Source organism: Canis lupus, chromosome 12, assembly GCF_048164855.1.
Source record: "Canis lupus baileyi chromosome 12, mCanLup2.hap1, whole genome shotgun sequence".
NCBI lineage: Eukaryota > Metazoa > Chordata > Mammalia > Carnivora > Canidae > Canis > Canis lupus.
This window is the reverse complement of record NC_132849.1, coordinates 48,910,217-48,935,235: the sequence shown is the minus strand read 5'-3', so window position 1 is coordinate 48,935,235 and position 25,019 is coordinate 48,910,217. Positions and strand designations below refer to the sequence as shown.

General features: G+C 42.6%; 1 long non-coding RNA gene across 10 annotated transcripts in view; it reads left to right on the top strand.

The window, feature by feature from the left end:
- Positions 1 to 25,019, top strand: part of LOC140601664 (uncharacterized) — a 364,660-nt gene that overhangs the window by 13,567 nt on the left and 326,074 nt on the right. For 7 of the 10 annotated variants that reach the window (XR_012004668.1, XR_012004664.1, XR_012004666.1 and 4 more), the window contains one exon: positions 23,234 to 23,487. The exons of 1 other annotated variant lie outside the window; for it this stretch is intronic. This is a non-coding gene — a long non-coding RNA (uncharacterized lncRNA). Of the gene's footprint in view, positions 1 to 23,233; positions 23,552 to 25,019 lie in introns of all 10 variants that reach the window. 2 more of the 10 variants (XR_012004670.1, XR_012004663.1) reach the window with 2 other exon arrangements.

Sequence of the window (25,019 nt, the reverse complement as noted above, 5' to 3'; positions counted from 1 at the left end):
TGCATGTGTGTGTGTGTACGTTTGTGTGTTGCAGTAGGGAGGCAGGTTGAGCAGATGAAGATCAGAAGATGTCAGGGTTGAATAGCAAAGAGAATCCTTTAGAGTATTCTGAGCTGGTGCAGGTAGGGAAGGGATCGTGGTCAGTAAGTTGCAGAGGCAGCAAGTCAAGTAAAACTCCAAGTGAGGGGAGTGCAGTGTCCCCTGGGGTCTACAGGATGGGAGAGAGCCCTGCGGCTGAGGAAAGGGTACAGTGGGGTGGTAGTGTGTAGTTTGGGTCTTGGAGATGAGGGTAAAAAGGAAGGGACTGAAAGAAACCCTGATGTGGGGGGGAGGGGAAATGCTGATTACCCAACATTCCTGAAGAGCTGAAGCCCTCAGTTTTTCAGCCATGAGAATGCTGATGCCGGACAGTTTATGGCTGGGACTCACCCCATTCTACGATTATTTTTAGCTGAAGAGAGCTGCCTTGCCTAGTCCCCTTTTTGGAGAGTAGCCCCCATCCAGTGAATGATTGATACAGAGTTTAGAATGTCTAGTGCTTTGTCCTAGTTTGGGACAGCCCTGCAGGACCATCCCAGCTGCTGAGTTTACAAGGGGACCGTCTCAGGCCTTTGTGACTGCATCATATCCTTCTGGTCAATTCCACTGTCTTCCCTCCCTCTCAGGTATTGGTCCTGAGAGCACCTTGCAGTTTGGGTAGATACACGAGAAGGCTGCGTGTTCTCTCAGCAGGATTCCCTGCCATTGATGGCTCCCAAGAGATATTTCCAAGAGACTTCCTTCTAGGCCAGGGTCTGTTCCTCTCAGAAGAGTCCCCGAATGGTGGTATCTTGGCAGCTACCTCCTGGGACTTGGTCAGGGAGAGGGGAACATTGAAGGTAGAGAGAGAAAGAAATGTGGAAAGGACGTAAGGCCTAGAAAGAAAAGATGAGAGAAAGAGAGTTATAGTTCCAGATACCAGCAGTTCTAAGTGGGCTAAAGTCAAGATGTTGGTAGGACTGCATTTCTTCTGAAGCCTCTAAAGGAGAATTCATTTTCTTGCCTTTTCAAGCTTCTAGAGCTACTTGCTTTTCTTGGCTCTTGGCCCCTTCATTTTCAAAGCCATCAAGATGGCAAGTCCTTCATTTTCAAAGCCATCATGATCTGGATGGAATCCTCACCCTGTTTTCTCTCTGATTCTGACTCTCTCTTCGATTTCCCTCTTTTACCTATAAGGACCCCTATGATTATGTTGGGCTCATCCAAATAATCCAGGATAATCTCTCTTTTAAGGTCAGCTGGTTAGCAACCTTAATTCCTCTTTGCCATATGACCGAATACAGGTTCTGGGGATTAGGTCTTGGATATCACTGGGGATAATATTGTTCAGATAAATTTTCTTTTAATCTTCACAGTGTAGGGAAAAGAAAGAACAGGGCTTGAGCCCCCGGAGCTACTGTCCCAGTTTTTGCCATTAGGCAAAGCTGTGTATACTTAGGTTTGCTTGACTTTTCATTTTCAAACAATGCCTGTAAGTTGAGAGCTCCCAAATCCTGATCTTCAAAATAGACTGTCTTCCTGAGTTTCATTTCCTTGACCCAGTTGCCTGTAGGATACCTCTTCTTGATTATCCTAAGTCACTTTTGTGTAAGGTGGCACCATGTTTATTGGGTCTGCTCTTCTTTGTCCTTCCACTGCCCTCCTCTCAGTAGCCCTTGCCACTGCCCCCCTGGCTGGAAACATAAAGGTTATCAAATTTTTTCCTTCACAGATTACCTGCAGTCACATACCAAGTTCTCATGTGTGTCTCACATGAATAAATAAAATCTTAAAAAAAAAAACTGCCCCTGAATTCTCTGTCACTTGTATTTTAGCCATCATCCCTAAGCTACTCACAGCAATAGCAGTGATTGCCAAGTAGGAGACAAAATCCAATTGCTGTGCCAGCCAGAGCCTGTGTGTCTTAGCCAGATGCAACAATTTTCAGGGATCTCCCCCTTGTTGCTCTGGGGCACAACTTTTCCCAGTGTGACCAGTACCACCATTTAAGGTCAGGTCGCGGCCTTCTAGGTTTCAGCAATACCTGACAAGAAATGGGTCTCAGGAATATGTCTCCTTCAGCCACTCTTGCCTCTTCCTTAGAGTTTACCCTCTCGAAAAATTCCTTTTCTAATGTTTTGCTCTTTAAAGAAACTGCTGGCACAACTCCCTCTGTCTCAAATGAATAAGGTATGGCCAACGGCTAAGGTCAAGTAGATGCAGGGCTTGATGAGGATAAGGATGGAGGTTGCCTTGGTGCAGGGTGCTGTGTCCTTCAAATCTCACCATCTCCTCTTTAGTCTTAGATACAGTGGTAATTTTAAGATGGAATGGCAGCTTATCCTTTCTGAAATTATTTTCTTGTTGATTTAATTAATTTGGCCTCATCTTTGCAGGGATCATAAGCAACTTTAAGTAATATTAACTCTAAAAAATGTCACAATATGGAAACTTTATAATAGTTTCAGTTTCTATTATAACAAGAAAAGGCAAAATCTCAGATGTCCATGTCTCACATGTACCTTATAGAGGATCTTTCAATTGGGACGTCTGGGTGGCTCAGCAGTTGAGTTTCTGCCTTCAGCTCAGGGTGTGATCCTGCAGTCCTAGGATCAAGTCCCACATTGGGCTCCCTGCATGGAGCCTGCTTCTTCCTCTGCCTCTCTCTCTGTGTCTTTCATGAATAAATAAATAAAATCTTTTTAAGAAAGAAGAGGGTCTTACAATTAATTATGCTTACAAAAAGTGCCTTATCATTTGCATTATTAGTAATCCATTTTCAAAACATAGTATACTTTGGCAGATTTTTGTGTTGTCTTAAAAAGGTTTTGTGAATATGCAGATTATGGCATCTGTGCAATAAGATTTATTTGACAACCCCTGACACTGGCACTTAAAAATAAGTGCCATAGAAATAGCTTACTGAGTGGAGGGGCAAGTGGCTGAGGAAGACAGGGGTCTTTCCTCTTCCCAGGCAAAGGGAGTATCTGTATCAATTATGCTTTTGTATTCTCTGGGCTTGTGGTCAAAGCAGGAGCTGTGTCTGGGTAAAGATCAATAGTGGAGCGGTGAAGGTTAGAGCAGAAGAGAGAATGACGTCTCCAAGACAAAGTACCGAGAGCCAGCATAATGCTTGTCAACCATCACCTAGCATCACTCATGCACTGCTTTTAGTTTACACGAACAAACAGTATGCAAAAGGTCATTAAAACAAAACAGCCAGCAATTCTCCCACAAGGAAGTCTTGGACTGAAACACTGGCTATAAATCTTAGGCTTTGAAGAGCAAGAGGCAGAGTTTTGCAGATCTCCATGCTTCCCCACATTTCTCTTCTCTTTCAAATGCTGGAGCAAAGACTGCTGCTTTAGAATGGGCTCAGGGTCAGGGGTTTTGGGCATGCTGCCTCAACTACTACGTTCTTCATCAAAGGACCTGAGTCAGGGTTTGCTGTTTGCTCGACAAGAGCAAAATTTCAAATATTTAACCACAAACTAGATCTCTGCAGAAATTTCTCCCATGTGAAGCCCACTCTACACCCCCTCTCTAGACGACCTCTCTTCCTAGAAATTTCAGTTGCTGAGCATCCATTAGCGAAAACAGAAGGTATTTGAATCTTTGGGGGACACTTTTGGCACCCTGTGATCTTTTCCTTCTTTTGTATTAGTTAGGCCAGCTCCTTCAAATATCCCAGTTCAGTCATTCCTTGCATCTTGGACATATTTGAAAAAAAAAAAAAAAGATTTGGATTTTTGCTAGATTACCTAATCCTTAGAGAACTATAAAAACCTTCTTTTAGGAGATTAAGTGGAGAAAAATACAAGCCCCAAACATTTTGAATATTTCTTGACATCAGAATCTGATTTTAAACTGAGTTCTTTGTATTTCATGCTCCTAAATCCAATTAGATTGGCCTCATCTCTTTGAAGGCCTCGGAGTGAAGAAAGGCATTGTGGAGACTTGCTAAGCATTTGGGAATCAAGGAGAAGCACTTTAGATTTTGTATATTCCCTGGGTTAGGAACATGCAAAGCTGTGCGTGCTGGGTTGACAGTATGAAGTGAAGCTGGGGTGGCTCTCTGTGATGCTGTTCTCTGGGGGCAAGTATTGAATTCTCTCCCTGCCTCAATCCCTGGTGCTACCTGCTGGGAGTTGTCTCCAGAGCATGGATAGGAAGGTGGCCACATTTTTCTGGCATATTAGTGATTTTTCTACAATGCAGCCAGGAGTCCTTTAGGTGAATGGCAGTAAACAAATCACCTGGTGATGAATTTTGCCCTCCTGACTGGCTGGAACCTTCTCACTTGCCGGCCGCCTACAGCCTTTGGGGAAGGCATTGAATGGGGGCCTGCACAAGAAGCATGAATAATCCCGGTCTATTTACTTACAAATGTGTAAAGGTCTCACGCAGCTGAGGATGGTTTTGAATAAATATGCTGCTCTCTCAAAATCAGCAGCCCTATAGATCTGGAGACAGAGCTTCACTGCTCCCCAGTGCTCACTTCATAAATAAATAAAAAGCACCCGTTGATTCAGCTGCCAAATGTGACATGGTGATGAATTTCCAAGGGTGTCACTCAGGATGGTGACAATTGCAATACTGATGGGCCAGGGAAGCAGGCGACAGGCAAAGCGTCTGTGTTCATGGGCTTCACTGAGGCCCTTGGTAGGGGTGGATGACCTGAAATTCTGGCGACCAACACAACCTGGCTTGCTCATATACCTCACCTAGCACACACAAAAACAAGGTGAAGAAGCTGCAGAGACCTAGTGAATAGATACAAAGGAGTGATAGGCCAAAGGTGTCTGGGTGGCCCAGTTGGTTAAGCATCTGCCTTTGACCCAGGTTGTGATCCCAAGGTCCTGGGATCAAGCCCTGTGTCAGGCTCCTACCTCAGTGGAGTGTCTGCTTCTCCCTCTGCCCTCCCCTTGCTTGTGCTCTCTCTCTGTCTCTCTCTCTCAAATAAATTAATAAAATCCTTTTTTTAGAAAAAGGGGAGTGATAGGCTAAATCCTAGGGTCCAGACTGACAAAGACATAGTGTCTGTGAGGCCATCCCTCTATTTAGAAGGTCCCAGAGAATTTTTCTAAAGGCTTGGCAGACCTTGCCTAAAATCCACTATTCATTTATAGGATAAAATCCTAATTACTGAGCATGTTGCAGTAAGTTATTCTTAATGGCACTAACCTCCCCTGTGGTTCCATCTGCCACCCCTCTTCATACCTCTGCTACAATGTCTTTCCTCTTCTTGCCTAGGCACATCATGCACCTGCTGTGTATCCATCAGGGTCTTTCAGGGAAAAAGAACCAATAGGAATCTATGTTCATAGATTCACTAGCAAGTCCTAGAGGGCAGGCTGGTGGGCTGGAGACTTAAGCAGGGGTTCTATCTTCTGGTCTTGAGGCTGAATTTCTTCTCAAGGAAACCTCAGTTTTTGCTTTTTGTGGCCTTCAATTGATTGGATGAGGCCCGGTCACAGTGTCAGGGATATTCTCCTTTATGTAAATTCAGCTGATTGTGATGTTAACCACATCTGCAAACTATCTCCACAGCTACATCTTGACTAGTGCTTGACCAAAAGACTAGGCGCCATAGGCCCTGTCAAGTTAACTGATAAAATTGAACCATTATGTGATGTCTACTTACTTTTGTACACACTGGTCCCATTGCCTAGAAGCCTCACACCCTGTCACACACTCTTCTGCCTATTGAAAGCCTATTCATTTTACAAAACTCAGTTCAGACATTACCTCCTCGGCTAAGCTTGTCCCTCTCGGAGGAGCCAGACACTTACTCTTTCCTGTTTCCCATTGATTGTCCTTTGTTTCTCTGTCAAAATGCACTTAGTGTATTTTGTAGCAGGCTTGTCTGTTAAGTTTGTCTACACCTTGGGGTGCCTGGGTGGCACAATTTTGAGTGTCTGACTCTTGATTTCAGCTCAGGTCATGACCTTGGGGTTGTGGGACAGAGCCCCAGGTCAGGGCTCTCTGCTCAGCAGGGAATCTCCTTGAAATTCTTTCTCTCCTCTCTCCATCCCACTCCCCTATGCTCACTTACTTGCCCTTGCTCACTCTAAAATAAATAAATCTTAAAAAAAAAAAGAAAAAAGTTTGTCTCCATACTAGGTTAGTAGTTCCTTGAAGGCAGGAATTTTGTCTCATTCATCTATGCATTTCTTTTTACTAGTCCAGGGCCTGGAATGAGGTAGGTGCTCAGTAAATATAGATTGAATGAATTATTTTAAGAGACTCATAAAACCTACCATCTGGGAATTTGTAAGATTAACAATATGTCCATTGATTTGGTTTTGCCTTTTATGAGGAATAATGTGCAACATAGCACATCTCTGATTAGAAGATATCATTCATTTTGGGCAAATTTGAAATCAGTTTATATCCAAGTCCAGAGCCCCTCCTCCTGGTTTGCCCTCACTTAGCAAAGGTGGAAGTCTCTTAAATCTTCTACTGTGCCTTCCATCACCATCTGAACCCTACATCCCAGCATTTTTCCTTTCCAAAGGATGACTGTCAGCACCCACTATAGCTTCTAACTTCCTAAATGGCACGTTTTGTCCCTTGAACATGATCTCTACTGAGAAGAGAGAGATTTTCTAAGTATTTTGGGCAAAGTAGTTTTTGGAAAGAGAGAGAGAGAGAAAGAGAGAGGGGAGAGAAAGAAAGAGAGAGAAAGGATTTATAAAAAGATTCATTCTGATCAATCAATTCTCTGGTTAATTGGCTAACAGCTTAATAATCCCCTTTGCTTAAGTATTCATGGACTCCCTGCCCTATCACACTTTTAAACACCAATGAACTAATCAGTGTGGGGTCATCTGTTGTCAGCTTAACATCACCACCTCTTTTGTCCAGAGTGGAAGCTATGAGCCACATTGCACAGGTTCTCCTCTTCCTGGGCTTTTAGGGAAGAATCTGCCAAGGAGTGACATTCACATGGCATTTGGAAAGCAGGAGAGAAAGAGAGGCCAATATTCTAGAGATGGTAGTGAGCAGTCTTTAATTTCCAAATTAAAGTCATCATGTTAGAAACAGTGGCTTCTAGCTACTATTTTCCTCATGATATCCGTTCATCTTATTATTTATACCAGATCTTAAGGAATCATTTGGTTTATTAGTCTCTGAATTCAGTGTCGAGGGCCCTAGACTAGGATTCACAGTTTCCAGTGAGTTGACAGTCATAGCAGGTCACCCTATCTCTAGGTCTCAGTTTCTTATTAATAAAATGAGAAGTTGAACAGTTGCTTTGCAAAGTCCCTTTAACTTTTTAAATTATTTAAAAAATTTTTAAGATTTTATTTATTTATTTGAGAGAGAGAGAGCATAAGACAGAGAGTGAGCGAGAATGAGAATGAGAGAGAGCTTGAGCAGGAGAGAGGCAGGGGGAGAAGCAGACTCCCTGCTGAGCACGGAGCCCATGGGAGCTGGATCCCAGGACCCTTCATCATGACCTAAGCTGAAGGCAGACGCTTAGCTGACTGAGCCACTCAGGTACCCCAAAGTCCCCTTCAACTTAAAAATAAAACACAAATCCTTTTAAATTGTGTAAATGTGACATCCTAGGTTGTATTGCAGGTCTATTAAATTCTACCAGAGATTATATTAGGGCAGTTCAATGCAGAGGCAAAATTTGATTCTCTAGGCTTGTGAGTTAAGTGTATCATGGTGGTAGTTTGGGACAGATTGAGAGTGAGACCTAGAAGAAAGGATTGTGGGATCCAAGGTGGAGCAGTACAGCCAGCCTCCCAGATACAGAATTTCACTGGGTGTGCATCCGAAGTTTCCTTCCAGCACCGAGCACAATGTCCTGTAAGTGACCTACCTGCTGCAAATAGAGAAAAAGCAGTGCTTATTACCCAAAGATAGCCCATCCCCCAGACTTGGAAATGAGGCAGTGGGATGCTGGGTGAAAGCAGTCTTTATCAACAACCATCCCCTATTCCTGGAAAGATGTCTACCACAAATAGTATTTGAAGCCCCTCCCAGTCCAACAATACCATGTGACTTTATTCTAAAAATCACATGGAACAGATGGAGTGGTCAGAAGTCTTCAGATTAGCCATGAGACAAAGAGCTCAGTGTGAATGTCCAAGGCTTGTTGGTGGAGAGCCTCTGATGACATGGCTTCTGCTTTGCTCAGGGCTGGCTGAAGCTTCTGAAAAGCCAGTCAGGACCTTTGCCTTGTCCTTATGGCAAATAAGGAGCTTATCTCAGGTTTTCCTACTCATCTTGCCTGAAATTCAACCAACATACACCTTACCTGCCCAAAAAACCCCATGAACCTCTGAAGAAGTACCAGAATTTAATTTACATGGCATAATGATACTCTCAGGAACTAAGATGGCTGAAGCTTAATTAATGGTGACTATTAGCATTGCTTTTCTTGCAGAGGTAACTAATGAAGTGATCTGTTGCACTTGGACTAAGATACACTTACTTAGCCCGCTTAACAAAATACCTACAAATTCACTTTGATTTTGCAATTTGTGAGGAAAAGAATTCATCAGCTACTTGTTCACATGTTTCCTGTAGACAGTGGGTGCTCTCTTTTCTTTGCTCCCTAAAACTCAGGACTTCATTTTAGAGATTAAGTGTTCAATGAATATTTGAGGATGGCATATTCTAAGTGGGTTGCCCCAAATCTCCCAGAGGTATTCTTCAGTATCTTTCCTCCCATCCACTAGTGTGCATTCCAGCGGGAGGCATCACACAGTATATTTCAGAGCCCTTTGGAAGATGGTGATTTTCATGCATGAAGCACAGGGTTCTTAATGAGACACGGGTTGAGAGCATGTCTGTCTCCTTGTGTTCTAAGAGAAAATTGCTGCTGGTGACATTGTATAGGTTTTAAGAAACCCTTAGATGAATTTGTTCTCATGTTCTCTTTCTGTGTTATTCTTTTTCTTAAATTCCAACATGTTGCTGTCATGTTGGCAGCAATGAACACTGTAGTGGAAAATGCATCCAAACTTCTTTTCAGACCAACCCTGTTTCCCCTTAGGTGAAAACTTTCCAAAATTAGACGCTCTTGGTGTGACATTTCTTGATATTGAGCTGAACTCAGTAAAGAATGATGTTTGAACTTCGGATTGTTTTCAAGATATATATATATATGTATATATATATTTCAAAATATACTTTTCAACTGTCACATTTTATTCATTTTGTGAATGCACAGGTACAATGCTTGATTTTTAGATCGACTCTTAGTCATTTATTACAGAAGATACATTTGATTATAAATATGTTAACCTCTGTATTGACTATGGCTGAAGTCTAAATAATGATAAATAGTACAGCTGGGAGATGACTTACGTAAGTGTTAAAAGTAGGATTTGATTCCCAAAGGTGTTGATATAAGCAGGAAAATTCTTTTTTAGGGAATTCAACATTAGTGGTATATGAAAATATGTTTGCATTTCAGAAAATTATGTTTGTATTACCAGGAACAACACTTAGTACCAAGGAGTTAAAATCAGTAAATAATGTGTTATTAGCCTTTAAGCAAAATGCCTAGCTTTGATAATAGAAATGCAAAAAGAGGGACATTAATGATGTTATTGCTGTTTCATGATGTTACTATTGGATTTCCTTTGGTTCTTATTGTTCTAGGGGCATTTTCTAAACACAGTGTCACAAAAGCTTCTGTTCCCTCTCACCTCTCCTCTCCCTCCCTTCTCAACCAGGTTTGATTCTTCTGATGCCCCTATTTTTAATCAATATTTATACTGACGAAAAATTCTCTTAAATGGTCTGATTCTAAAGTTTGAAGTCGTTGTCAACCTTTATCCCTACCATTCAACCAATAAAGTATCAAGTTCAAATTTTAGTCTTAAGTATTTAAAAACCATTTAAGATTAGGAACTATTTCCATTGTATAGGAAATAGTTTGGTGATATCCTTTTGATATGATAAGTTGAATAAAATTTTACTGACCTCTGATATGCCAGAGAATGTATATTATTTTGTGCATCTAAGTAACCTTATGGGATCACTATTATTCTCCATTTTACAAAGGAGAAATTAAGGACAAAACTGGTTCAAAAATTTGCCTGAGGTCACAAAGCTCATAGAAGGTAAAGATGTGACTCAAACTTCAGTCTGTCTTACCCCAAGTGCTGTCCAAATCATCAAGACTGTTGGAGATTATAAGCACATTTGGTTATACACAAGTCTACAATAGTAACCCTCCAGCCTTTCTTACCTGCTAGTTCTGAGAATATAATATTATAAACAGATGATGAGGTCTGAAAAGTACTTTCCTTTGTTCGTGGATACAGGAGAAAGGCTGATCAATGAGCAAGGGGCACTCTCCTCTTCTCAGGGACCCTCTTCCCTTGAAGTCTGGGCATGCAGAGCCAACTCTGTCTCTTTCACTTCTTTGCATGCCCTTCAATTCAGCTTCAGTAGCACTTACCAGCTGAAGAAGGTGGCAATGTGGTGGGGGAGGGAGAGGACTTAGAATGCCCCTGAGAGGTATTCCTGGGTTTTAAGCAGACCTTCCCCATAACATCTCCCTGATTTAGGACTGCTGTCCTTCAGAGAGGGTGGAGTTGGGGTGTGGGACATGATGGCTTTAAGAGGTAGAGGAGGTTTTATAGCCTGGGTGGGGTAGTAGTTAGTAGTAGAGAGGAGAAGGTAGCTTTGGTCTGTGAGAAGGCTTGGGTTTAGGGGGAAAGGGGGATGGAGGGGCAGTGCCTGGGGGTAGGGCTAAGAGTAGGGACAAAACAAGGTTCTGAGAGCAGGAGATATATGGAGGCCCAATTAGAAATGTGTATCTCCTTTGCTTCCCTGTGTTCCCCTGGAGGAGCTCGCTACTTATCATCCATTGCCTGCAGATGTAGCCTCTTCCCAAAGGATGCTTCAAATGTTTGTATCTAGGATCATCCCTCTATAGAGGCTCCCAACTTGGCCTCTTTTAATACTTAGTTACAAGTCAATACCAAAAAAAAAAAAAAAAAAAAAAAAGTCAAATCCCTTTTCTAGGGAGCTATTTTTTTTTTTTTTTTAAGATTCATTTATTTATTTGAGAGAGGGAGAGTGGGTAGGGGCAGAGGGAGAAGGAGAGAAATTTAAGCAGACTCCACACTGAGGGCAGAGCCCTATGCAGGGCTGGATCTCACCACCTTGAGATCATGACCTGACCTGAAACCAAGAGTCAGACACCAAACCAACTGTACCACCCAGGTGCCCTAAGATAGCTGTTCTTGATAGACTAAGGAGTAGGGTTCACCTCCTTCCAATGACACTGACTTATAGGCCACAGTCCTGTGTTTATATAAATTTATTCCAAACAAAGCTTAGGAGATCAGAGGCTTGTCTCTGCAATACACAATCATTAATTTGGCAAAACACATTTCTCTTTTGCCTCAGTAAGGGCTCATCTGGGCAAATACCAACACAACTCTAAAATGTCTCCCAAAGATCAGGAAACAGTGCTATAAACCAGTGCTATAACACAATTCACTGTGTACAAACATTGCCCATTGATAGGTGCTGATTTAGTAGGACTAAGTTGGAACCTGAGATTCTGCATTTCTTCTAGCTAATGCAGACACCAAGAGCCCCACTTTGTGTTGCGAGGATCTAACTGCTTTTGCATCAGAGGCTCCAAGCTCTTACGCCGACATAGCCATAGACACACACTCCAACTGGCTCTCAAAATGTGTCACCATTCCTTTTGCCAGTGGCTGTTAGGTTTTCTCTGCCTAAAAGAGTCTGGACTGATGCTCTCTGGTCAAAGATAAGCTTCTAGAAGCTCTCACAGTCTTTGCCTTGCTTATATATGCCTGCCCCCTGAGGGCCTTAGGATGCCTTTCTTGCCACCCTCCCTGCTGGAGAGACAAGTATGCTCATCATGTTTGTAGCCTGATTGTGTTTCTACTGCCTGAGGCTGGGCTTTTGAATTTTTCAGCAGAAAAAAAAATACTGGGAAATAATTTTCCTGTTGGTGGGCTCTCTAAAGGTTACATACAACTACAGATACTCCACACAGATAGGTAACAAAGAAAATGGGCTCTTCCATTGCTGACCTCATTGCTGGCAAGTGATGATGACCAGCAACCCACGTGGCCTTTCTCAAAGGGCTCCAGACTCTCTCTTTTACCATGATTAATTTTATGTTCTGAACTGAAATGACAATCATTTATTATTCTGTTTTACATATGCACCTCCAGGGAGTCCAGCTAAAAGCTCTAATTTTCTAGTTCAATTGTAATGCTGTTCTTTGAGAGGCATTGACTGCAGAGATGCTAAAAGGATGCTAGTTCAGTGAATTATTGAGTTTTAGATAGAATCATATGCTTATATGGATTCAGGTGATGCTCACTGAAACATGATGCAGACCTCTTTCCCCCTGGGCCTATATGTTCATAGGGGGAAGAACAGTAAGTTTGGATGGGAGTGACCTGTTATAAAAATCAATGAGATTGGGCACCCTGAGTATCTGCCTGCGGTGGCTGGCTGTCCTTAGATACAGCCACTGTTGTCAGTCAGCTCTGAGGGGACCTTGGCTGTGGGTCTCCTCATTCTTCCCCAAGCCTGTGGCTGGTGGAAATGGAAATCAAGGCAGTTTTCTGCTAATTTAGATAATGTCATTTAAGATTCCTTCCATTAAAGTGTTTTAACAACATGAAATCTCTTAATCTCCTACTTAAAATGATGAGGGAGATTTCAGAGCAGCAATTTTGAGGTTCTTTGAATTTCTCAAATATGGGTAAAAGTACAGTAACTGGCAAGACCATTGGGTACCTGGACTCATTAGTTAGTTAAGATTAGAACTTTCCTCCCTTACTCTAGCCCCTGGTGAGGCTTCACTTTAACTTCAGCCTTGGTTCTAGGAATATCTTTCAGGTGATATGTGTGCTGGGTATCCTACTTAGATATTTTAGAATGTTAAAGTTTTGGGTTTAAAACCCTCGTTTTGGGTTATTTATTCTCACAACGAATAAAATCGTGAACTTTTTACTTCTGAGTAGGTAAGGGAAGCAAGAGAAAAGAAACAAATGCAGAGCCTTAAGGAGGACAGGAAGAGCCAGGCAATTGGAGGTGAAAGGTCATGGATGAAGACTGGAACAAGTATCCCCAAGCCAGGAGTCAGCCTGCAGCCAGGAGCACACACCAGACCACACCCCAGGGCTCCTAGGGAGGGCAGGGGCAGGTGGGAGTGCGGTTAGCTTGCTCTGGTGATGAAAGAATACATTTTGGCAGATAAACACACACCTTAAAGAAATAAGTGGTCTGGAGGAGGTCACAGCAATGTGTACTTGGGTTCTTGGGGAGATCTTGTGAGTTGTCAGAATTGGGCAATGGTGTTGTACCTTCCCTCTTATCCCTCACTCTTTAGTGATCCTGGGAAAGTAATGACAGAAATAGAAAGAGGCTTTGCTGGCTCAGGCCTGGCCTAAAGAAGAATGATCCAGATGTAGTGTCCATGCTGTGATAGAGAGAATGTGGGTGCAGTACTTAGCACAGTGTGTCACTATGGTTGAAGTCAATAAACATTAGTTTTTGCTGCTTGTTTATTCATTCAGTAAACATAGATCAGGAACGTACCCCATGCTGAGAAATGGGTTACAAAGGGAAAAATAAAGTGTATTCCCTGAACTTTGGGAGCTTAAAAAGTCATGTAATTTTATAATGCAATGGCATAAGTGAGCAAACAGTAATAAAGAGAGAACTGTGGAGTCACAGTAGATGGGACACTGACTGCCTCAAGGGATCAGGGAAGGCTTCAAGGGGAGGTTTTCATTTGACCTGGCTCATGAAAGTTGGTCTGTATGAGGTAGGTGAGCAAAAGGGGAATCTGGTCTTTGGAGGACATTCTGAGATGCCGTGTCAGTATAGGTAATGCCCAAGGAAGGTGGAGGTCCTGGTGAGTTTCAGGAATGGTCATTCATTAGGATGGCTGAAGGGAATGTGTACAGAGGAAATGCTAGAAGATAAAGTGAAAAAACCAATTGAGAAGGTTTCAGCTTGTAGCCCTAACAAGCTGTTTTGTTTTTATCCTCTGGTCAGTAGGAAGCCAGTGGGGTTCATAAGGAAGGGTGCGATACAGCAGATCTCTCTATGCCTCAGTTCTCTCATCAATGTGACTGGCAGAGATACCCTAGGGAGTTGTTTGTCATTTTCTCTATAGTCTCAGCAGATCACCCCTGTTGAACTTGTACTTACTTATCAGGTGTCTGAAGAGAGACAGGCTTGCTCCTTCTCAGGGCAGAAGTCTGAGAACCATGTGCTGCTTTATCATTTCCTATTGTTAAAGCATACCGACAACTCATGCAGCAGCTGGTCCTGAGATGAATCCTATAATCAAAATCAAATTTAGGAGCCCCAAATTTTATTTATTTATTTTTTGTGTATATATAGTTAGAACTCACTCTTCACTACTTAAACTCTACAGCCAGATGCCCTGTACCTTGCTTTACCATGCTTCCAGCTGTGTCCCTTGATTGTACTGCCTGCCCATCACATTTGTGGCCTGAGGACCAGATTGAGATATTTGGTTGGCTGTCAAGAATCAGTCCCCACTCTGCTGTTTCCACAGGCCACCAGTGTGAGAGCCAAACTGTAAAGATTGTTTGCTAGAATAACCTTTCAGGAAGGTTAGTGATGCTTTCTTGCAAAGCTCAAACTTGGGGCAGGTGATAAAATGAGAATTAAACCAGTGCCTATATTTGACTTAGACCAAAAAACAATTTTGGTGATTCAAGATTAAGTCTGTTGTTGTCAGAAGTTTATATTTTCTTTACCTGTATAATGAGATGGTGGGCCAACGTGAACTTTAAAGCCCCCTTTTCTCCCATGTTCTATTGCTTCCTGAAGCTCAACTTCATCTGAAGTCACCAGGAAAGGACCTTTGCACTCCAGTAGGTGTACAACCACTAAGGGATGGCTGAAACCAGCAGAGGGCAAGCATTGGAGGTTCTGGCCATGTTGATAGCTATTCAGAGTCTCAGTGCCCCCAGAGGGGGCATGATTGTCCTCTTTGTCCTCATTGTCCTCATTGTCCCCAGAGGACAATGCTGGGGACCAGGGCATATAGCTACTTCAGCTATCATTAGGCCATAGCCTAAATGAGTGCAAAGCAGAGCACACTGCAGAGACAGGAGTGCATGTGAAGGTCACCTCGGAGAAGTGAAGCCAGGGATGCCAGACTCCAAAGGCAGAGATTTGCCATACTTGGTGACTTGCCTGGCTCTTTTTCAGACAGAGGAAAGAAGAGAGAAAGAGGGAGAGGGAGAAACATTGATTAATTGATATTTAACAATGACTGTGGAGGGGGAGGAGCAAGATGGCGGAAGAGTAGGGTCCCCAAATCACCTGTCTCCACCAAACTACCTAGAAAACCTTCAAATTATCCTGAAAATCTATGAATTCGGCCTGAGATTTAAAGAGAGACCAGCTGGAATGCTACAGTGAGAAGAGTTCGTGCTTCTATCAAGGTAGGAAGACGGGGAAAAAGAAATAAACAAAGGCCTCCAAGGGGGAGGGGCCCCGCGAGGAGCCGGGCTGAGGCCGGGGCGAGTGTCCCCAGGACAGGAGAGCCCCGTCCCGGAGACGCAGGAGCTGCACCGACCTTCCCGGGGGAAAGGGGCTCCCAGGGAGGTGGAGCAGGACCCAGGAGGGCGGGGATGCCCTCGGGCTCCCGGGGACAGTAACAGCAACTGCGCGCCCAGGAGAGTGCGCCGAGCTCCCTAAGGGCTGCAGCGCGCACGGCGGGACCCGGCGGGACCCGGAGCAGCTGAAGGGGCTCGGGCAGAGGAGGAGGCTCCGTGCGGAGGGGGCTGCGCGGCCCCGGGAGCAGCTCGGAGGGGCTCGGGCGGCGGCTCCACGGAGGGGCTGCGGGGCGGGAGCGCGAATCCACCAGCGCAGGCTCCGGAGCACAGGGCGCCGGGACACAGCCCAGGATCCCGCCTCCCCCGGGACAGGCAGAGGCCGGGAGGGCCCAGGACAGCGAGGACGCTCCTGCCCCAGCTGAGCAGATCCGCGGCCCCGCCCCGGAGCCTCCAGGCCCTGCAGACGGAGTTCCTGCCGGAGCTGAATCCAGGGCTCCAGAGCTGCCCCGCCACTGGGGCTGTTCCTCCTGCGGCCTCACGGGGTAAACAACCCCCACCGAGCCCTGCACCAGGCAGGGGCACAGCAGCTCCCCCAACTGCTGACACCTGAAAATCACCACAACAGGCCCCTCCCCCAGAAGATCAGCTAGACGGACAAGTTCCAGGAGAAGCCAAGGGACTTAAAGTACACAGAATCAGAAGATACTCCCCCGTGGTTCTTTTTTTGTTTGTTTGTTTTTGTTTTTGTTTTTGTTTTGTTTTGCTTTTTGATTTGTTTCCTTCCCCCACCCCCTTTTTTTCTCCTTTCTTTTTCTGTCTCTTTTTCTTCTTTTTTTTTTTTTTTCGTTTTTTTTTCTTTTTCTTCCCTTTTTTTTTCTCTTTCTCTTTTCTTTCCTTCTTTCTCTCCTCTCTTTTTCTCTTTTTCCCAATACAACTTGCTTTTGGCCACTCTGCACTGAGCAAAATGACTAGAAGGAAAACCTCACCTCAAAAGAAAGAATCAGAAACAGTCCTCTCTCCCACAGAGTTACAAAATCTGGATTACAATTCAATGTCAGAAAGCCAATTCAGAAGCACTATTATACAGCTACTGGTGGCTCTAGAAAAAAGTATAAAGGACTCAAGAGACTTCATGACTGCAGAATTTAGAGCTAATCAGGCAGAAATTAAAAATCAATTGAATGAGATGCAATCCAAACTAGAAGTCCTAACGACGAGGGTTAACGAGGTGGAAGAACGAGTGAGTGACCTAGAAGACAAGTTGATAGCAAAGAGGGAAACTGAGGAAAAAAGAGACAAACAATTAAAAGACCATGAAGATAGATTAAGGGAAATAAACGACAGCCTGAGGAAGAAAAACCTACGTTTAATTGGGGTTCCCGAGGGCGCCGAAAGGGACAGAGGGCCAGAATATGTATTTGAACAAATTCTAGCTGAAAACTTTCCTAATCTGGGAAGGGAAACAGGCATTCAGATCCAGGAAATAGAGAGATCCCCCCCTAAAATCAATAAAAACCGTTCAACACCTCGACATTTAATTGTGAAGCTTGCAAATTCCAAAGATAAGGAGAAGATCCTTAAAGCAGCAAGAGACAAGAAATCCCTGACTTTTATGGGGAGGAGTATTAGGGTAACAGCAGACCTCTCCACAGAGACCTGGCAGGCCAGAAAGGGCTGGCAGGATATATTCAGGGTCCTAAATGAGAAGAACATGCAACCAAGAATACTTTATCCAGCAAGGCTCTCATTCAAAATGGAAGGAGAGATAAAGAGCTTCCAAGACAGGCAGCAACTAAAAGAATATGTGACCTCCAAACCAGCTCTGCAAGAAATTTTAAGGGGGCCTCTTAAAATTCCCCTTTAAGAAGAAGTTCAGTGGAACAGTCCACAAAAACAAAGACTGAATAGATATCATGATGACACTAAACTCATATCTCTCAATAGTAACTCTGAATGTGAACGGGCTTAATGACCCCATCAAAAGGCGCAGGGTTTCAGACTGGATAAAAAAGCAGGACCCATCTATTTGCTGTCTACAAGAGACTCATTTTAGACAGAAGGACACCTACAGCCTGAAAATAAAAGGTTGGAGAACCATTTACCATTCGAATGGTCCTCAAAAGAAAGCAGGGGTAGCCATCCTTATATCAGATAAACTAAAATTTACCCCAAAGACTGTAGTGAGAGATGAAGAGGGACACTATATCATACTTAAAGGATCTATTCAACAAGAGGACTTAACAATCCTCAATATATATGCTCCGAATGTGGGAGCTGCCAAATATATAAATCAATTATTAACCAAAGTGAAGAAATACTTAGATAATAATACACTTATACTTGGTGACTTCAATCTAGCTCTTTCTATACTCGATAGGTCTTCTAAGCAAAACATCTCCAAAGAAACGAGAGCTTTAAATGATACACTGGACCAGATGGATTTCACAGATATCTACAGAACTTTACATCCAAACTCAACTGAATACACATTCTTCTCAAGCGCACATGGAACTTTCTCCAGAATAGACCACATATTGGGTCACAAATCGGGTCTGAACCGATACCAAAAGATTGGGATTGTCCCCTGCATATTCTCGGACCATAATGCCTTGAAATTAGAACTAAATCACAACAAGAAGTTTGGAAGGACCTCAAACACATGGAGGTTAAGGACCATCCTGCTAAAAGATAAAAGGGTCAACCAGGAAATTAAGGAAGAATTAAAAAGATTCATGGAAACTAATGAGAATGAAGATACAACCGTTCAAAATCTTTGGGATGCAGCAAAAGCAGTCCTAAGGGGGAAATACATCGCAATACAAGCATCCATTCAAAAACTGGAAAGAACTCAAATACAAAAGCTAACCTTACACATAAAGGAGCTAGAGAAAAAACAGCAAATAGATCCTACACCCAAGAGAAGAAGGGAGTTAATAAAGATTCGAGCAGAACTCAACGAAATCGAGACCAGAAGAACTGTGGAACAGATCAACAGAACCAGGAGTTGGTTCTTTGAAAGAATTAATAAGATAGATAAACCATTAGCCAGCCTTATTAAAAAGAAGAGAGAGAAGACTCAAATTAATAAAATCATGAATGAGAAAGGAGAGATCACTACCAACACCAAGGAAATACAAACGATTTTAAGAACATACTATGAACAGCTATACGCCAATAAATTAGGCAATCTAGAAGAAATGGACGCATTCCTGGAAAGCCACAAACTACCAAAACTGGAACAGGAAGAAATAGAAAACCTGAACAGGCCAATAACCAGGGAGGAAATTGAAGCAGTCATCAAAAACCTCCCAAGACACAAGAGTCCAGGGCCAGATGGCTTCCCAGGAGAATTTTATCAAACGTTTAAAGAAGAAATCATACCTATTCTCCTAAAGCTGTTTGGAAAGATAGAAAGAGATGGAGTACTTCCAAATTCGTTCTATGAAGCCAGCATCACCTTAATTCCAAAGCCAGACAAAGACCCCGCCAAAAAGGAGAATTACAGACCAATATCCCTGATGAACATGGATGCAAAAATTCTCAACAAGATACTGGCCAATAGGATCCAACAGTACATTAAGAAAATTATTCACCATGACCAAGTAGGATTTATCCCTGGGACACAAGGCTGGTTCAACACCCGTAAAACAATCAATGTGATTCATCATATCAGCAAGAGAAAAACCAAGAACCATATGATCCTCTCATTGGATGCAGAGAAAGCATTTGACAAAATACAGCATCCATTCCTGATTAAAACTCTTCAGAGTGTAGGGATAGAGGGAACATTCCTCAACATCTTAAAAGCCATCTATGAAAAGCCCACAGCAAATATCATTCTCAATGGGGAAGCACTGGGAGCCTTTCCCCTAAGATCAGGAACAAGACAGGGATGTCCACTCTCACCACTGCTATTCAACATAGTACTGGAAGTCCTAGCCTCAGCAATCAGACAACAAAAAGACATTAAAGGCATTCAAATTGGCAAAGAAGAAGTCAAACTCTCTCTCTTCGCCGATGACATGATACTCTACATAGAAAACCCAAAAGTCTCCACCCCAAGATTGCTAGAACTCATACAGCAATTCGGTAGCGTGGCAGGATACAAAATCAATGCCCAGAAGTCAGTGGCATTTCTATACACTAACAATGAGACTGAAGAAAGAGAAATTAAGGAGTCAATCCCACTTACAATTGCACCCAAAAGCATAAGATACCTAGGAATAAACCTCACCAAAGATGTAAAGGATCTATACCCTCAAAACTATAGAACACTTCTGAAAGAAATTGAGGAAGACACAAAGAGATGGAAAAATATTCCATGCTCATGGATTGGCAGAATTAATATTGTGAAAATGTCAATGTTACCCAGGGCAATATACACGTTTAATGCAATCCCTATCAAAATACCATGGACTTTCTTCAGAGAGTTAGAACAAATTATTTTACGATTTGTGTGGAATCAGAAAAGACCCCGAATAGCCAGGGGAATTTTAAAAAAGAAAACCATATCTGGGGGCATCACAATGCCAGATTTCAGGTTGTACTACAAAGCTGTGGTCATCAAGACAGTGTGGTACTGGCACAAAAACAGACACATAGATCAGTGGAACGGAATAGAGAATCCAGAAGTGGACCCTGAACTTTATGGGCAACTAATATTCGATAAAGGAGGAAAGACTATCCATTGGAAGAAAGACAGTCTCTTCAATAAATGGTGCTGGGAAAATTGGACATCCACATGCAGAAGAATGAAACTAGACCACTCTCTTTCACCATACACAAAGATAAACTCAAAATGGATGAAAGATCTAAATGTGAGACAAGATTCCATCAAAATCCTAGAGAAGAACACAGGCAACACCCTTTTTGAACTCGGCCATAGTAACTTCTTGCAAGATACATCCACAAAGGCAAAAGAAACAAAAGCAAAAATGAACTATTGGGACTTCATCAAGATAAGAAGCTTTTGCACAGCAAAGGATACAGTCAACAAAACTCAAAGACAACCTACAGAATGGGAGAAGATATTTGCAAATGACATATCAGATAAAGGGCTAGTTTCCAAGATCTATAAAGAACTTATTAAACTCAACAGCAAAGAAACAAACAATCCAATCATGAAATGGGCAAAAGACATGAACAGAAATCTCACAGAGGAAGACATAGACATGGCCAACATGCATATGAGAAAATGCTCTGCATCACTTGCCATCAGGGAAATACAAATCAAAACCACAATGAGATCCCACCTCACACCAGTGAGAATGGGGAAAATTAACAAGGCAGGAAACCACAAATGTTGGAGAGGATGCGGAGAAAAGGGAACACTCTTACACTGTTGGTGGGAATGTGAACTGGTGCAGCCACTCTGGAAAACTGTGTGGAGGTTCCTCAAACAGTTAAAAATATACCTGCCCTACGACCCAGCAATTGCACTGTTGGGGATTTACCCCAAAGATACAAATGCAATGAAACGCCGGGACACCTGCACCCCGATGTTTCTAGCAGCAATGGCCACGATAGCCAAACTGTGGAAGGAGCCTCAGTGTCCAACAAAAGATGAATGGATAAAGAAGATGTGGTTTATGTATACAATGGAATATTACTCAGCTATTAGAAATGACAAATACCCACCATTTGCTTCAACGTGGATGGAACTGGAGGGTATTATGCTGAGTGAAGTAAGTCAGTCGGAGAAGGACAAACATTATATGTTCTCATTCATTTGGGGAATATAAATAATAGTGAAAGGGAAAATAAGGGAAGGGAGAAGAAATGTGTGGGAAATATCAGAAAGGGAGACAGAACGTAAAGACTGCTAACTCTGGGAAACGAACTAGGGGTGGTAGAAGGGGAGGAGGGCAGGGGGTGGGAGTGAATGGGTGACGGGCACTGGGTGTTATTCTGTATGTTAGTAAATTGAACACCAATAAAAAAAAAAAAATAAAATAAAATAAAATACAGAAGCATAAAAAAAAATAAAATAAAAAAAAAAAAAAAAAAAAAAAAAAAAACAATGACTGTGAACCAAAATTCCAGCAGAATGGGCCTTTAGGCTGCCAAAATGCAGAGAGGATGTTGGTCAGGACCAGAATTCCCAAGGGAAGTTAGAAAATCTTAGAAGTCTGCGTAAGTAATTCCGTACATTTTAAACACTGTACATCAAATAATACTAAATATCTACTAAGTTTTAGTTACTGTTCTAAGCATTGTATATGTAAAAACTAAGTCATCACAACAGTTTTATGGAATATAATGAAGATACTGAGGAGAGAAAAGAACAGGTTATATGACCAAGGCCATACAGTTGATGAACAGAACAATCAGAATTCAAGCCTAGGCAGTCTGGCTCCAGTACCTGTGCTCCAAATGATTGCATCATGCTTACTGTTAGAGTGTGCTTTTGCAGCTCTAACAAATTACTACAAACTTAGAGGCTTCAGGACCCCAACCTTACTATCTTGAAATCCTGGAGGGCAGAAGTCTAAAATGGGCTTAATAATAAAACTATAATTGTAAGTAGAATGCTTTCCTGAGTTCTGTGAGTCATTCTAGCAGATTATTGAACCTGAGGGAGTCATGAGAAGTCCCTGGACTTGTAGCTAGTTGGTCTGAAGTGAGGGCAGTCTTGCTGTGTACTGTGCCCTTTCACTTGTGGAGTCTGTGCTAACTCTGGGTGGTTAGTGCCAGAATTGAATTGCAGTGCATCCCATTATCAGTTGGTGCTGGTATCAGAATATTCCCCATCCCAAGATTCTAACTTATTCACATCTGTGAAGTCCTTTTGCCACGTAAGGTAGTATATTCAACATATACACAGGTTCTAGGGATATGGACCTGTTTGGGGGCCATTATTCTACCCACCACACTACTTCAAAGCATTTATACTTTGAGGACCTTCCATCCAGTGGGTTATATAGAAAAGTCAGACACCGCCAGCTCAGCAGGAAGCAGCAGAGAGATTTTGAAGCTGATCATCTGAGCTGACGAACTCTGGAAGAAGAGTCAGGAGGCCTCAGCCAAGCTCCCCCAAATACTTGCTTGGATTGCTCCTGGCATGTCACCTGGCGTTTTGGCCTCAATTTCTTCATCTAAAAATAAGGATAACAAAATTCTGTAGTAATTTAGTGGGAAATGTATGAAAACATATTTCCAAATGGTTAAAATGTATACATTCTTATTCCTTATGTTCTGCTAAGTCATAAGTGCAGAAGTTTGTTGAACCATTATCAGTCCCAGACTTATTTATTTAACAAATGCACTAGCCCTTCACAAACATCAAGGAGACTTAATTATCATAACAGCCCTGTTACATAGCACTATCCCTATTTAATAGGGAAAAAAGGAGAGGTTAAATCACTTGCCCAAGGTACAGGTCACACAGTGGCAAAACTGAGACTTGAACCCAGGAAATCTGATTGAAAGTCCAGTCCTTTTTTTTTTGTAAGATTTTATTTATTTATTCATGAGAGACACACACAGAGGCAGAGGGAGAAGCAGGCTCCATGCAACGAGCATGATGCGGGACTTGATCCCAGGTCTTCAGGATCAGGTCCTGGGCTGAAGGCGGCGCTAAACCGCTGAGCCACCCAGGCTGCCCCAAAGCCCAGTCCCTTAAACCTACTCCATGCTGTCTCTTCCAGATGACAGGTGAAATGAACGGAGTACAGAGAGAATGTGGTCCTGCTCTACCAATCCCTTGAGCCACCATCTGAGCATCACCTGGAAGGATCTGTAGCATCGGAGCATCCAGCAGGTCACACTTGGAGTCCAGAGTCTCCTCTCCATCACTGATGATGGATCTGTCTTAAACAGTGCACGTCACATCACTTTGGTGGTTATAACCTCAGATTCCTGGAGACGCACACTCATTGATTCGGACACTGAAGTTGATAGAGTAATTCCTTCCGCATGTCGGGGCATCCCCTGCTTCTAAGCTCCTCTGATAGCTATTTTGTCAGGTGGTTTATTAAGAGTCTCAGAAGAGTCTGATTCCCCCATATTTTAATTAACCTTTTCTCCCAGCACTTGAAATTCCACTAATAGAGACAAAGAGAAGCAAAATGTTGGCAACTGCAGCTCAAAATTGAGTCTCAATTTGTTCATTTACCAATCATTGAAACTTAGACACTCTGAGTTTTAGTTTCCTCACGGTCAAATCAGGGTCCCAGATTGCTGGGAGGACCAGCTGAGGGGACATATTTACAGTTTCTTGTACAGAATCTAGCTCTGTTTGGAGATCACCAACTCCTACTTCTTATCCCTCTCTTCTTGCTTCGCTGCCCACCTCTGGCTGTGCACTCACACTTTTCAGTGTTGCTACTTTACAAGAGTTGACTTTGCTGCCTTCATGTCTCCTGGGACCATTTGCTTCCTAACTCCCTCCAGTCTAGCCTCTAGCCTAGTTATTCCTTTAAACCAAGCCTGTGTGATCACCTGTAACTTCCTAGTTGCTAAAGCTGATGTCTCTCCTTGGTGGGAACCCTGTTTGATCTTTCTGAAGCCTTGGACACCTAACAACTTCAGTTGCTTACAGTGTATAATTCACCTACTTCTCAAGTGATTGCTCTCCTTGCCTTTGGCTTCTTTTTACATCTGCTGTGCTCTGCATGACTGCCTCTACTGTGTCCCTTTGATGAGTCCCTTTCACTGGCTTGTCTACCTCTGCTTGGCTCCTGCATATGAATGCTTCCCAAAAGTCTGTACTCAGTGCTACTCTTTTTCACACTCCCTTCATTCTTGCCAATAGCTACTTCACCCATATCTTGCTGTATGACTGCGATTCCATGAATAATTTTTTTTTTATGCCAGGTACCACTCTTCTGATCTCTACCCCTATATTCCCAATGGCCTAAACACTAGGAGCTCTACTCATGATCACACAATAATATGCCTCGATATCACCATACTATTCCAAACCAGATAGGATTTGACTTTCTCTTAGCTAATGACCACATACCCCATCACCTCTTTGGCAAAACATTTCTAACCCCTCCTTCTTTCCTCAACAACTCAGAAGATGTATCTCTCTTTGAGTTTCCACAGCATTTTGCTCAAATATCATGAGTAATTGGCAGGCTTAGTTATAGAATCTATGGAACTCTTTCCTCTTTCCGGGTAGTAAGCTTGCTATGGACAGAGACTGGGTGTATGTTACCCTGGGAGAAACTGAGTAGCACCATAGCTCTCAACACTCATTGGGATACTTTCTAATTATTAATCTTTCTCATATGTACATGTGATCTCACCAATGAGTCTGTCAGTTTATTAGAGATTCAGTCTGTGTATTTTTATATGGCCAATAGTATTTGCTTATAATAGTAGTTATAAAAAATTATAAAACTATTTTTGGTTATTTTAGTAATCTTATAAATTGTGTCACTCCTCCCAAATTTATGTGTTCAAGTCCTAATCACCAGTATTTCAAAA